The sequence below is a fragment of the Seriola dumerili genome, unplaced genomic scaffold, assembly GCF_002260705.1.
Source record: "Seriola dumerili isolate Sdu_G_001 unplaced genomic scaffold, Sdu_1.0 BDQW01000088.1, whole genome shotgun sequence".
In the NCBI taxonomy this organism is placed as follows: Eukaryota; Metazoa; Chordata; class Actinopteri; order Carangiformes; family Carangidae; genus Seriola; species Seriola dumerili.
Genome location: NW_019174343.1, coordinates 36398 through 52522, shown reverse-complemented (window position 1 = coordinate 52522; position 16125 = coordinate 36398).

Genomic DNA, 16125 nt, shown 5'->3' with positions numbered 1-16125 from the left:
AACCATGCATGGGACATAGTTGAAAACTGCTGTTGAGCCGCTGTAAACGACTGACATCATGGGCCATGAAGAGATTTCTGTAATATAACCTGTATATTTTGTGTCTAAAATGTCTTTAAGTGACTTGACTATTGATGTTTGTGACATATACATATATGCACAATATTATAATCATCATCAATGACCATGTCTGTGTCCTTCATGGACAATGAGCATCACAATTATATTTCACAGCGTGATTAAGGTAGAAAGGTTCGTTCATCTGCCTGATGATAGAAGCACAGAAAACAAGGTCAGAGGTGTGAAAGAAACAAAAGATCCAGTGAGCTTTCAAACATTTTACAGTTTTTTACAATTGCTTACACACTAAAATCAAAAATAATACACAGACGTTGAAACTCGATACATAAAGAGCAAAATGTCAGCCCAGACTTGCACAACTATATGTACATTCTCGACCTCACACTTTCTGCAAAACACTACACAGAGTGTTTTGCAAAACACCAAACACACTTCTCTACATTAGACACCATTCAAAACTGAAAGCTAAACACTGCCACTTAAACACCACACTCAGCAATCATCTGAAGTCAGAATGCACATAGACACATGTAACCAAAAAGATCACACAGAAATCATAGCTTGATCACCATAAATAGGAGTTAGGTTTGCTCTTTGGTGTGCACAACAATGGAGGACAATTTTGGAAAGAATTAAAGGAAGAGGCGTTCCAGAAAGAGGAGGAATAGCAAGAGGAGAAATAGGAAGAGGAGTAGGAGCAAGTCATCTTCAGTTCACTATTGAGAATAAAAAGATTTTGTTTCCCCATTGCATTTGTGTTCATATTTACAGCATGCTACAAATGAGAAATGTCAAAAACATACAGTAATAGTGTTTAATACTTAGCATATATCATTAGAAAAGTAGAAATGTGAAAAATGTTTTCATCATGTTTTCATCATAGGTCGAAAACAGCACACTGTGGCCTGCTGAGATTTCATGTCTATGCTGAGTTTCAAAGTAAAACATAAAATCAGTGATGAATACATCCTGCTGCAGGGTTACTGAGTGTGTGAAGATTGAACACAGCTTGAGAAACAGCTCATCTGGTGAGATGGAGGCTGCTAACCCCCTGTAATCCTAACCATAACTGCTGTATCAGCAGATGTCTGAGTGCAGTGGGCAGTGCAATGCAGTGGGCTGACGGACTCGTCCATGTTTACTTCTTGCTAAAACACTGCAGCTTTTTTCAGAGCCAGGTGCAAACACTGGTTGCCTGTTTGGTGGACAGATGCGGAGAAATGAGGGGAAGTGGAACTTCACTCATGATTTCTATGGTGACTGAAAGCTGAGAGACATTATTCCACAGCAAAGTCAGCGAACAGTTGAATATAATATTATCCATCATGGCTGTGCAGATTCACCTGACGCTGCATCCGGATATGACATCTGAGAATGCAGAACAGCTGCTCAAAAGTCAGACCATCAAAGAGGATGTAAAAGGTCCAGGTCACAGATGTAACTATGATAAACTGTGATATCACACATCCTACCGCAGGTGAGAGGGAATCTATTCTAGAAAGCAGGTTTAACAAATTCTGACTCTAACCCTGAACTCTGAATTGATGAACTCTGATAAAAAGCCACCATCAATGGATCTCCAATTCAATAATTCACCATGGTACAGAAGTTTATAGATATAGATGAAATAGATCAGACAGAAGATTATAGATCTATGATAGTAACCTCAGATTCATGATTTTGGGGAATTTCAGTTGAAAAAGCATTGAGGTTAAAGTTGAGTGTAAATTTTCAGATATCTACTTTACATTTAAAAATCTTGCTCAACAGCATCAATGATTTGTATGTAGTAAATTAATATACAGTTAACTGAAATGATGTTGAAGCAGCCTGCAGCCTGTATTCAAATCTTTTAAACTAAATTTAGTCCAGTTTTTAAATGTTTTTTCAAGTATTTTCTTCTCAGAAGGTATTCAGAAATATCACATCATCTATCATATGACAGCCAGGACTGTCAGTGGGACCAATCAGAACATGAGACATGATTCTTCATAGATCAGAGTCTGTGTCTAAATTAAGCTTCACACAGATTGTTTTACTTAGTAGAGTGAGGAATGCATCATAAATATTTCAATGCAGAGGAACTGATTGATAATCTGAAAGGTGTCTAAATGTACACAGAGTCTGAGCTGAGGATGAAGCCTCCATGTGTAATATCTGAATGTCAGAGATCTGTCCCTTTTCTCACACTGACTGATCATCAAAGATGTCATGTTCGTAAACACAGGTCTTGGTTGACTATCTAATGTCCAATCAGGATTTTAATCCTTTCCCAACATAACCTTCTTTAAATGAATGTCTCTGATCTGCATTTTGATATAGACAGCATGAATGAGGTAGTGTCAGAAGCTTCTTAAATCGCAGCAGGAGGGGCAGAGACAGACAGAAACTCAGGGTTTGCTGAAGAACACTTGACAGCAAGCATGCAGGTTATCTTCACAGAGTAAGTTACCATAATAAATGACTCAGAGTTAGTGATCTCAGTTTCTGGAACTGAAAATCCATTTTCCCTCATCTGAGGGTTAAGAAACTCCAGAGTTTTCACTAAACCTGCTTTCTGGAATAGAAATATATAATATGTTGTTTAGATTGTTAAGATAACATTTGTATCTAACTGACAGTGATGGGAACGTTGCTTGTTTTCCAGGTGTTTTTAGTCATAAATCAAAGCACTGGAAAACTTTGACCAGATGGTGGTACTAGATGAGGATTCAGAGGACCACCTCATTTCCTAGGATCTGTGTAACATGAGTGTCTTTACTAAATTACATGGCAGTCCATAAATAGTTTAGTCTGGATCAAACCTCTACCATCCCTGAAGCCAAAGATGCTCCAGGTGTTATCACCTGCCCTACTCTGCTGTGGCTGTGTATCGTGTCATATATCTAGTCCTGATTTACCTCAGTCTGTCTCGAGTGTCTTGCTCTGCATCCAGACACAGCTATAAATGTTAAAAATGCTCTGACTGAATTACCACATCTGGTTACAGTTTAATCAAAAGTGAAAAACACTGGTACTGACCATGTAGTGACATGAAGTGAAAGCTCCAGTCACCATTCTGTCTCTAGTAAACCTGATTTAACCACTAGGTGGAGACAAATCATTTAAGTCATTTGGACCCTTAACATGTTGGATGAAGAATAACTGGTTTTATTTATGTGTCATGACTTTGTGTCATTTGTCCAATGAATAATCAATAATTCAAACAGCATTTAGACTCCGGGTGACTGATGTTATATCATGTTACATGTCACCACGCTGCATTATGTAAAGTCTCTGATAATGAATTACTAATAACAGAGGCCACAGGTGGATGCTGGAAGGGTGGGAGATTCACAGGTGCATATCATCCATCAACAGTGGCATTTATTATTTCATGATTCAATACAGAACATACAATTTAATACAACTATAGAGCAGCAGACACTAACTCTGTGCACCAACCGTACAGACAGGTTTATTCTGTTAGCAGTGACGTTGATCTGGAGAGAAAACTCATACAACCAGCAGCCATGTGCATGTCACAGGATACACCTGGGCTGTGATCAAACATCAAAATAATCTCCTCATAATCGATGGCAAACGTCATGAGGTCAAGGAAAGAAGTGAAGGAGAATTCATAAGGACTCAGGAAAAAAATTGGACTGCACTGACAATAAGCTTCTTCTTTTTTTAACTAACATTATTTATATCACAAGGAGGATAAATCCTCCTTTCCTAACCATAAACACAAACAGGATAACATGAAAGAATAATACAAGTAGAGAAAGTTGAGCCATTAAAATAATAATTAAACAAAAATATGCAGCTGAGATCAGAATAAATTAAATTCAGACATTAGTAGGATATTTAGAGTTTTGACTTTTTTATACATTTGTTAAGAAGAGAAAATTATTTTTTTAGTGCGGTGTGCGGCACTTTGAAACAACATTTATATATAGATTGTTATGATGATGATAGAGAACTGGAAAAACTGGATTTAATGAGAAGAAATCTAGATTTATGGATTTGAGTTTAGGATTTCCATAAGTGGATCATATCACAAACATAAACAGCTGCTCTAATGTTTCTACATTTATGTGCGTCTGCTGTGGTGAAACTACAACAAATCAAATGTTGCTGCAGTAAGGAATTTTTCCTTTCCTTTGGTAAAGGAAGGTTCAGTGTTTCTTATGCTAAAGGATATAAGATAGGAAGCACTGAAGCTCCTTTCCTTATCATTTAGAGCTGCGTACCAGCTCTTATCATGGCTGCTGCTCAGATATTTCAGCTCATTTCACTTTGTTAGAAACTGTCCTAAGAAAAAAAGACTTTGACAACTTTTACAACTTTAAAGCCAACAGTAGGTTACACACACACACACACACACACACACACACACACACAGACACAATGAAACAAACAATCAGCAGACCCGTTTCTCATCACAGAGCTGTTCAGTCATCAAAAAATGCTGCAGAGCCAAATCTGAAAGTAAAAACTCGACAGGTACTGACCAACAGGTTCAAATACAGTACCACCGAAAAAACTATGAGTGTCATCTGAAGTGTCTCAGCGGTCTCTGGAGGCGAGTTAATGTCCACAGCATAGTCTCAGCACACACACACACACACACACACACACACACGCTACAACCTAAAGCATTGTAAGGGCCTCAGGTCATCACCTGTGATTTCCTCCATTAGATATGTCTGTCCCCAGGGCTGGACTAGTAATCTGGCATACCGGGCCTTTTTTCCCAGTGGGCTGACTCTTCTTGGGGCCGATATGATTTAAATTTTTAATATTTATTTAAAAAAAAAAAAACACTCCTACAAACAAGCACACACATATACAAACATCAATGACATATAAATGGGTCAGCGGCCCATTGATTCATTTTCAACTCCTCCTGTGCTGGCCCCACCCCTCCCTCTCTGTCCTCTCTGTGTCCCATGTCAAATGCCACTCAGGGCGACATACCTGTGGACAAAATGGACAAACAGCAACATCAAAAACGTAAGAAGAGAGGTGCGGATAAGTTGCGAGCGCGAAAATTAAAAAATTTACATGCAGAAGCTACCAAGTGTGTCAAAATCCCACGTTTGCTTCAGGGGCCACAACCATAGACTGTATATAAAAATTGACGTAGCCTGCGGGGCTGAAGCTGAAGTGCAATACCACTAGGGGCTGACTCCAAAAAACTCTGGTTCTAATATACACCCATTCAAAAAACTTCTCTAAAAACAGGAATTTTTGGTGGCATGCCTGTTTGATTAACATGCCTATCTGCAATAAATAAGCTGACGAGGCAGGCGGGGAGGTCGGTCACCGGAGGATCAGTCAGCAGAGGTTCAGTCACCGGGGGACAGCTTGGGTCGTATGCGCATCGTATTGAATCAGTTGTGTTAAATTTCTATTATTTTTTCAATATTTGTTGGTGGAGAAGGAATTTTGCACTGACAGTTTTGCTGGTAGTTATTTAGTTTTAATGAGTTTTCGCTTCACGGTAATTAAGGCTTCTTCCTCACCACTAACAGACCGGAGGGTGTTGAGTTCGTCACCTGAATTCGCGTGTTGGTTTGATGAAGGAAACAGGACACTCATTCAAAGTTCAAATCCCAGTATTTATTAAAGCTAACAGCAATATAGCATTAGAAAAAGGAGATTGTTACAGAGCTCTGGGCCAAATTATCTCTCCCTGACAACAACATGCAGTTGTGCGAGTTCATGAAGTCTGACTCCCTACCTCTTCCTGACCCAGTCTTTTCATATTCTTACACAGAAAAAAAAATACAATGTGGGTTGATTCTCTTATCAGTCCATGCCGCTGGCTTCTTGTTTTGCTCCTGCACGTGTTCTCTGTTTTGTTTCACATCGTGTTATCTGACTCCCCTACGCGGGACAGCCCTCGTGGCGGTGGATCTGTGAGAGATTCACACAAAGAGAGACAATACCCTACTCTATTCCTCGTTTTTTGTCTTACTTCTGTTCCGGGATGTCTACCATATAAGGAGTTGTTTTTTCCCGGGTGGCCTTCAAACAATATCATAAGTTCAGTCTGTTCTTCTGTAACGTTGCACAGCAAGTTTTATAAAAAGTCACTTAGTTATAGGCATATTATGGTTACATCAACAATGCACACATTATTTTATTAAAAGTATAAAAACAGATTAATATAAAATCTTCTACAGGGGATGCTGATATACAGTTGTTTTTTTTTTGGTAAGTAAATGTTTATTTTCTGAACATCCTACAGTTTTAATGTGTATGATGCTCCATAAAAGCTAGTGCGTTTTTTCCTACATGTTTTGACCAAAGAACGAGAGCGAATTAACATCCAAATTATTATTAGAGTTAATGTGAATTACGGATGCACTTTGCTAACCTAGCTAGCTAGCTTAACTGAGTGTTTGCTATCCTAACCATACCTGGTTCCAAACATGCAAACATTTGCAGGACATGGATAAATATAGTTCTTCTCACTGGTATTGTATTGTATTGAGTACAATACATAATTTCTGGAAGAACATTGTGTCATAGGGGTTTGTCATTTAATACTGTAAATGCATACACAGCAGTCCTCAACTGAAGATTCATGCACCTGTCCTGACAGCTGGATATGTGTGTGATTGACTGTGATTTAGCAAGTCTGAACTAAAGTATTTGTCTTTTACTGTCACTCAAAGGTATCCACACTGAAAACTGACTGGGGCCCACTGAAGGAGGACCTCATGTATGACCCATGGAGATTGCACGGACACTTTGGTGAATTAGTGTTTTCAGTGGTATTAAAATTGGTAAGTACATAGGACACATTAGAAAACCACAAACTCTAATATTTATCTCTAGATGCTGTATTGTCAATGTTCAAGGACAGCAACATTTAAACGCTTATTATTTTGTTGTTGATTAAAGCCAACATAGGAAGTCAGGAAAAACTTCAAACAATGTGTTTGTGTTTACGATACTGTGCATTTTGCTACTGTTAAAATTCATACCAGACATGCTCCATGAAAGCAAAGCTTCATAAAGTGTTCACATTTCACATTAAAACAGCATTAAAATTTCAACAAACTACACCACTGGAGGTGTATAAAAGAATGTAATAAATGGATGAATTAAATAATGTGTGCAATTTACAATCAACTTTTTTGGTAACAAGTATAAATCATAGTAGAAATGTAAAAATAATACTTCATAGCTAAGTGAGGATAGTGCAACAGTCTGTTTACAGGTTGACTGTAAGCTATTGCAGCCGTCCATAAGTGATGGAGGTAAGGTACAAAAACTCCAGGAACCGTTATTCATCATCAGTCTTCGCGTGTGACACAGTTTACATGTTGCAAGACTCACAGTTTGAGGGAGAAGCTGTTCTGAAGTCTTCTCATGTTCTGCAGAACCAATTTAAAACACAAGGTTACTATACATTTTACATTGTGGTTTTACAGTTTAACATTAGCACACATGCTAACTTCAGCTACAATAACATTACAAGTTAGTCCTCACATATAGGAGCCTGTTGCGGTGTAGGTGGACGTACTTAGTGTCATCGGGGACACAGGTCAGACCCACCCCTCACTCCTCCCCAGCTCCACCCTCTCATCCAAATATGGTTTCTTCTGGCTCCAAAAAACCAAGATGGCAACATCCATTAAGCCAAACTCGAGGCTTCAAAATGGCATCTCACAAACCAATGGTTGACGTCACGGAAGTTTGCCACTTGGCCACAACAGCCTCAACTTCTACGGTGTCTTTCGGCGCCATTGTGCAGCAACAGGTGGAAGAAGGAGAGCAGACAGAGGAGCAGGAAGAGATGTAGGAGTGTGACAGGGAAGCAAGAGGATAGTATAGCCGAAGTGGAAACAGAAGGTAGCATGCAGGTAAAAAGGGACACTCAGGGAATAACGTTAGGCTGTGTGTGCCAAGATGTTGATGATGATGCTGAGTAACGTTAATTCCATTAACATGGATGATAATAAGAAGATAACGGTATCATAAAGTGAGACCATCATCAACATTACTGCTGATGCTCACTCAGGCAATCATTGTTAAAGCATATATCATATCATATCATAATATTAACACAGCCACATGATTGCCAGGGTGAATGAATGAGTAAACTGGTCCTTTCCGATCACCAGGTAGTCAGTCAACAGCAAGTGAGTATACTGGTACAGTTGCACTGGTACACTTGCCAATGGCACAAAAAAAACACAGCTATAGTGCAGCAGGTATATTTAAGAGGACTGCAAAGGAGGTGTGGTGGGTGGTGTTCAACCAATTGAGAGAAGGCCGGTCTGGGCCAACATTGACGATTATTGTCCCAGTTCCCAGAAACAATAAGCTTTGCAAAGTGTTTTGTTACAAGACTGTTGTAGTGTTTGTGTTATTAAAAACAGGCTTCAGGTTCAGAGCCAAGGTTATCAACATTATCTATCACCAGTTCTGTCTGGACCTGGCTCTTCTTCACAGAGCTGTTAGCTACATCACATCTGACCTCAAATGTGATAAACAGGCCTCCTGATGTGAATCTTTTAAATTACATTTCACCTAAATAACACAACACACTCAAATTACTAAACATTATGCCAATAAAATTTCACTAAGCTTAGTTATCTTAGCACAATGTAATATTTCCCACACTCATTATAAACTGTTTGAACAGCCTGCTATAGACTACTAAACACACATTTCTCTGTATGTAGACATAAACTAGAATCACCTCCCTGTGGTTGTTTCTTCAGTTACAGTGTTGAATAATGGGCCAGAGGTGTTTTCACAGAACATTATGATGTCACATAGAAGTTGACCTTTGATCTTTTGTATATATTTATTTAAGGTAAACACAAGAAACTTGTGCTACAGAAAATGGACCAGACTCAGTGAATAGCTCCCTAAGCTTAACATCCTAAATCCTATGATAAGTATTAATTTGGCTATACAGACCAATGAGCAGTGATAACTAACATGTCTTTGGGGTCATCAGGTGGGAACCTCCTTTCACCAGTGTTTCGTCTAATTGGTCCCACGACACCTCCAGGAGGCTAGACAGTGATCACTGGCGTCCCAGAGTCACTCCCCTAATGCCAGCCATCACTGCTCCTCACAGCACGACTATTTTCTCCTTTATCTTGCCTATGCTACCACAAACAACATCATCAACTCGGACAAAACACACTAGCAGATTCAGCAAACAAACTCCCATAACCGTTGGAGAAAGTGGCGGCCATTTTGAATGAGGGAGGTAGAGTCAAGGAGAGATGCCTTTTTGAGCTAAACTCTCCCCCGCCAGATTAGGCTGTGCTCTACCTCCCCCTACTCCCCCACTCTCCAAGACAATGAGGGAGGTAGAGTCAGGGACAGGTGCCTTTTTGGGCTAGCTCTCCCCCGCTGGATTAGGCTGTGCTCTANATGAGGGAGGTAGAGTCAAGGAGAGATGCCTTTTTGAGCTAAACTCTCCCCCGCCAGATTAGGCTGTGCTCTACCTCCCCCTACTCCCCCACTCTCCAAGACAATGAGGGAGGTAGAGTCAGGGACAGGTGCCTTTTTGGGCTAGCTCTCCCCCGCTGGATTAGGCTGTGCTCTACCCCTCCCCACTCTCCAACAACTCACCTAAAATAAACAAACTCACCAACTCACCTAAAATAAACAAACTCACCTAAACAGCCAAACACAAAAGCAATAAGCACACTACAAACCAATTCAAACAATGCAAACAAACAATACAGGCCACCTTACCTGGACTAGCCGCATGGTCTCAAAGAGGCTCACACAGGCCACACCCCCCACTTAAAAACACTTCCTCTTCCTGCATTTCTTCCTTGGTTCTCCTAAGAGTCTGTCTATCCTAAGTGCTCCCCCTGCTGGGCCCCCAGCTACCATTATTTCTTCTCATCCAAATCCACTGACTGGATCTTGCTGCCTCATCTGACATGTCCTTTACTAACTTCCTCACACTCTGTCCACTTCCTCCTAACTCCCTCACCAAAGAGACAACAGACCTTGCTACAAATCCTCTACATCCTACTTCCACTGGACAAATCCTAACTTTCCATCCTCGCTGCTCTGCTTCTGCCCCTAACTCTACATACCTGAGCTTTTTCCTTTCATATGCTTCTTCAACTGAAGCCTCCCATGGAACAGTCAACTCTATGAAATATACTTTCATTCTACTCCTAGACCACAAGACTATGTCAGGCCTTAACTTTGTACTGGCTATTTCCTGGGGAACAACAAGCTTTCCTCCTAAATCTACCTGCATTTCCCAATCACAAGCATCCTCTAAGCTGCCTTGCCTCCTTGCTGTCTTACCAACTTTCTCTCCCTCTTGAACAAACTTGATTGCAACTCTCTTTGTTTTAGACCCTCCTAAATTTGCCTGCCTCCGTAGGTCTTCTATTCCTGCAGCTAAGCTTTTTAAAACCTGGTTATGTCGCCACGTGTACCGGCCTTGCGACAGACTAACCTTACAGCCTGACAAAATGTGCTTTAGAGTTGCAGTACCTGAACACAATGCACATAGCGGGTCTCCATTTACCCAGAGTTTTAGGTTCTGGGGAGTTGGCAATACATCATATGTTGCCCCTATCAAGAATCTAATGCTACTTTCCTCCATACTCCACAGCTCTTTCCAGCTAAGCTTTTTCTTATCTACACCTTCCCAATTTAACCACTGTCCCTGCTTAGCCTGAGCCACTGCCTTTGCACCCCTTAATATCTCCTCCTGTCTACGAACCTGTTCCACCACTAGCTTTCTCTTTTCCTTGGGACCTGCTCTACTCCACACCGGTTTGCCTGGGCCAAGCCCCAAGCCTCCCCGGCCTATTTGGACATTACCCACAATCTCTGTATGCCTGAGCGTTGCTTCTGCCTCCTGCACTGCCATTCTTGGATTCCACTTTCTCCCCTTGATTGGGTTTGGAACCACCTTACTGACTACCACATCTTTACTCCCAGATAACAGGAGCTCTGTCCTAACCTTAGTACATTTAAACTCCTCCACTAGACTAGTTACTGGGAGCTGAAGTATGCCTTTCCCATACAGTGCCACCGTACTTAAGCATCTAGGAACACCTAGCCACTTCCTAATGTAAAAGCTAACTAATCTTTCCATTTTTTCTGCAGCAGATAATGGAATCTCATAAACAGACATTGGCCACATCAGTCTGGGAAATAATCCGAACTGCAAACACCACAACTTCAATTTTCCTGGAAGCCCTGATTTATCTATTCTATCCAGTCCCTCGGCAACATCTTTCCGAAACTGCACTACCTGTTCTCCGTCCTTCAAGTCTGCCTTGTACCACCTACCTAGACTCTTTACTGATTTTTCCCTAATTATTGGAATTTCCTCTTTGTCTATTACAAACTTCCTATCACTTAACTTCCCTCTACTTATTGAGATACTTATAGACTTACTAGGCTTAATTTTCATACTAGCCCACTTTAAGTTTTTATTAAGTCTCTCAAGTACTCTTTTCATACATGGCACCGTTGTAGTTATCAACATCATGTCATCCATGTAGGCCCTAATTGGTGTAAGGCGCATCCCATCCTGCCGCCTCTCTCCACCTACAACCCACTTAGAAGCTCTAATGATTACCTCCATCGCCATTGTGAATGCCAATGGAGAAATCGTGCACCCTGCCATAATGCCTATTTCTAGCCTCTGCCATCCTGTTGTAAAGCCTGCTGTACTTAAGCATAGTCTAATATCTTGGAAATATGACTTTACTAAATTAACCACTACTCCAGGCACTCTAAAATAATCAAATGCCTCCGAAATAAGGCTATGTAGCACTAAACCAAACGCATTTTCTAAATCCAAAAATATGACATGCAAGTTTCTTTTCTCTGTCTTGGCTGCCTGAATCTGATGCCAAATCATGCTAGTGTGCTCTAAACACCCTGCGAAACCTGGTATTCCTGCCTTCTGTTTATAAACCCGGTAGGGGACTCAATTTGGCCCTGGGGCCGAAGAAGCCTTTGCACGCCTGACTACCTCCTCAACCTCCTTCCACCTGGGTGGTCTAACATCCATCTTATGATCTATCTTTCTTACTGGTGGCATGTCAGGTGGAAGGCCTATTACTCTATTCTGCTCAAAATCTGAATACGTGTTTCTTAGATACTTTTCTACTTCTGACTTTGTTGCCTTAAGCTGTCCTCCCTTTTCCTGGTTAAACAATCCTTTAACAAACTTGAAAGGGTCCCTGTAAAACGCTGTTCTTACATATTCTTTCTTCTTTCTCTTTTTCCTAAGATATTCAGCCCTTCTAAGTACTGCTAGCCTGCCTCTCAAATCTTCTTGCAACACATTAATTCCCCCCCTCTCTTCCTCTGTTGCCCTTTTCCACTGCTTTCTTAATTGTCTTATTTCCTTAACTAATTTCTCCATTTCCCTTTGCCATCTGGACTTAACTAACTGTGCTCTTTCAACCCTCTTTCTGTCTTGCACCCCAAATCTTTCTGCACCATAGGAGTAGATTATATCCCCCATCTTCTCTAGTCTATCGCTTGCATTTCCTCCTAGTCTGCTTAAAATTACTGACAAGTCTCTATTAACTGACTCCCATTCTTTCTTGCTATTTGCCCTCGGCCATTTAACTCTAGTTTTCTGCTCCATATTTCTCTCTCTGACTGGCCTATTCACCTCAGTCTCAGCTGCAACCCCTCTTGTAGTCTCCTCTTCCCCCTCTGTAGCTGTGTTATTGATATCCTTCGAACTGTGGTTTTCTACCTGTCGCTGGACTTCATCCGACTTATTCGATTGACTTCTTAAAAAGTATCGATCGATGCGGCCACACTGCCTTTCCTTTGCAACACATCTCTTTCTTCCCTGATGCATTCTAAGGCCCCTAACTGACGTTACTTTCTGCCAGCCACAAGGACAAATCTGGAGCTTATTTCCCTCTACCCTAACATTTTTATTCTCTCCAGCTACGCTCACGTCACCCTGAGAACTATTCTGCCCAGTTCTAGTCCTAGAGAATAGGTCCGTGCCCCTATCCTTCACTGAGTCGCATATCCAAATATCAATAATAATATAAAATATCATCACTTCATTTTAGACAGAGTTCAAGTGTTTCATAATTACCGATTGAATTTGTGAGTTAGGACCAAAAAATTGTTATGTGAGGTCACAGTGACTTTGACCTTTGACTACCAAATTCTAATCAGTTCATCTTTGAGTCCAAGTGAATGTTTGTGCCAAATCTGAAAAAATTCCCTCAAGACATCACAGAGATACTGCGTTCATGAGAATGGGAGGTTTTCCTAGCTACTGATTTGAAAATGCTGGTTTTTACTAAGACATTTCTACATTTTAATGATGTAGCCCGATTCAGTAAAACACTGGTTAGAAACTATTTTATGTCCAAATTGATTGGATTCATGAACAACTGATGCAGCACAACCAGAAAACATTCAGGTTGTGTCTGAAATCACTCAATCATTGTCTCCTCCCCCCTCACTATCCAGGGAGTTCTGTGTGGAGGACTATATAGTGAGCTCATCAGTAAAATGAAATATACACTTTTGGACACCACTTGGGTCAATCTGCACCATTTTTCGGTCTTTCAGTGTGATTGCAATGCATGATGGTATATATTTCTTGGTTAGACCATCAGTTGTCCCAATGATACTCAAAACAGAAGATGACTCATTAAAGGCAGCACCAATGGTAAGAAATGGCATACACTTCCTGTCTCCTGAGTGGGCAGTTTGAATCTTTGCCGATTTTGCTGCTCCTTTTTATCCACTAGCTTATATCTGATCAACCCAGTACAAGATCATATCCGTCCAGGGACGGCTCAACCTGGGTGGCATAGGGTGGCTGCTGCCACTCTGAAAAAATAACTTGCCACCCAGCTACCACCCCAGTTTTGGATAGTCTAATTCAAAAGCTGTGGCTGGTCAATCGTTTACAGAGTGAATCTCAGATGTCCGAGTGCAGGTGAATGAAGCATGAGATGACACTCCCCATAGACCCCTACGTTCTATGGCTTGCATTCATCCCCCCCAATGGGAGCTGTGACCTCAAGCACATCCAGTTGAGAGGCCATACAGCAAAGGAATGAGTGATACTATCTGTTCATTCTTACAGCCCACCTGTTTTAAACTCAATTTGCATCCATTTGCATATGTACATGTAATAAGCTTTATAACAGAAGAACTGTAAGTGTCACCGTGTACAAACACCATTGGAAAAGAATGACATGGCTTTGGCAGTTTATTTATAACATAATATATATATATATATATATATATATACACTGTATAATTCATGTATATACACATATATACATACACACACACGTGAAGTTTACGAGTACAGACTGATGTGAACCGAAAAGCACGACAATGAGGCATCAGAGTCTCAATGAAAGTTCAGTTTACTGAATAATGGCAGAGTCACAAACCATGTAATTAGACTATCAGGCAAACAATCCAATGGGCGGCAGGCAAGAGATCAAAGGTCCAAAAACAGGGAAGCTGGGTCAAAAACAGGTAGATCAGGTAAAGTAACGCTGGAAATCTTGGCGGTAAGACAGAAGACAATCTGACAGAGACAAGAGACAAGTGTGGAAAAATAAGTCCTGTATGGGTTATGAACATAATAATTGCTTGGATGGAAGTTAAGAGTTTATTTATTTATATATATATATATATATTATATATACTCGAACCCGGCACCTTCTTGCTGTGAGGCGACAGCGCTAACCACCGCACCACCGTGCCGCCCCTGTTAAAATATATCACAGTGTATTCAAGAGAATATAAATTCAATAAATAAGTTCATAGTTTAATAAATAGTAATTAAGTTAAAAGCTAAGAATTCATTGACCAGCAATGAAGTTATAGTTTTGTCAGTGTGGGAGGGTTGCATGTTGAGTAATGTCATCAAGGTGTACATGTCATTGACATGGTAGTTATTTGTTGTATAAGAATTTATATTGAAATGTGTTCATATCTACAATAATATGTGGAAGGAAGATAGTGAATTTACTATATTTACTGAGTTTGTGAATTTATTATATTTTTGTAACTTTTGTAAATGAGCGAATCACATTCAAAGGGCAGAAAGTGAGACGGGGGGGGGGTGTTGACGGGAAAAAAAAGAGGGTTGGTGGACGAAGGAAGACAGACGTGGAGCCCGCTGATGCGGGTGAAAATGTTTGACTCTAAAGTTGACTTTTATCATCATTTGGTGACTCTTTAAGAAACTTAAATGGTGATAGAGTTAGTCAGTTGGGTGGACTATTCAACGGAAGACAAAGTTTAGTTAAATTAGCTGCTAAGACAGTGGCTAGTGCTTGTTCATGGACTTTGCTAGGATGCTAGCGATCAGCGAACTCCACTAGTAAAGCCTGTGTGAATCTGCGAACTACACATAGATGACAGAGACCACGACAGAACCGGATAGCGTTGCCGACCGGAGGACTTTGCCAACATCGTCTGCCCTGGTGTGAATCCTCGTCTCTTTTCTCTCATTCCTGCCGCCTTGGACTGCGCGTGCGGACCGTCATATTGTATAGGTACCAATGTTTGTTTGCCTGCGGGCGAAGGAGCCATTCTCTTTTGGGCTGCAGCGTACACGAGCATCTTTCTGGCCAGCAACTTTAAAACTGGGTATTTTGGTTTATTTTTTTAATTGCCGGCTATAGGTTTACTTGCTTGGGCCCATAGGTTAGCATTGTGGGTATTGATATTTTGTTGAATTGAATACATTATGTAAAAGGTATTCTGAGAACTGAAAAGACATTTGGAAAAGAAAGGTTTAAATGGCATTTTCTATTTTTTTACTTTTCTAAGTAAATGCTCATACTATGTTATAAACACGTGTGTTTACTGACTATTTTGACATTCTGGACATATGGATGGTAACTTTAAAGTGTGATAGTTCTAAGAACATTAATACTGTCTTATGAGAGTTAAAGTGTTTCTTAAGAGTGAAAGTAATTTCAGAGGCATTACATGGTAATTGCAAAGTAAGGTGTAATGGTTATTAGTTTATTAGAGATTTAAAGTGAAAAGCATTAAATTTTAAAATAAGGGAATTAC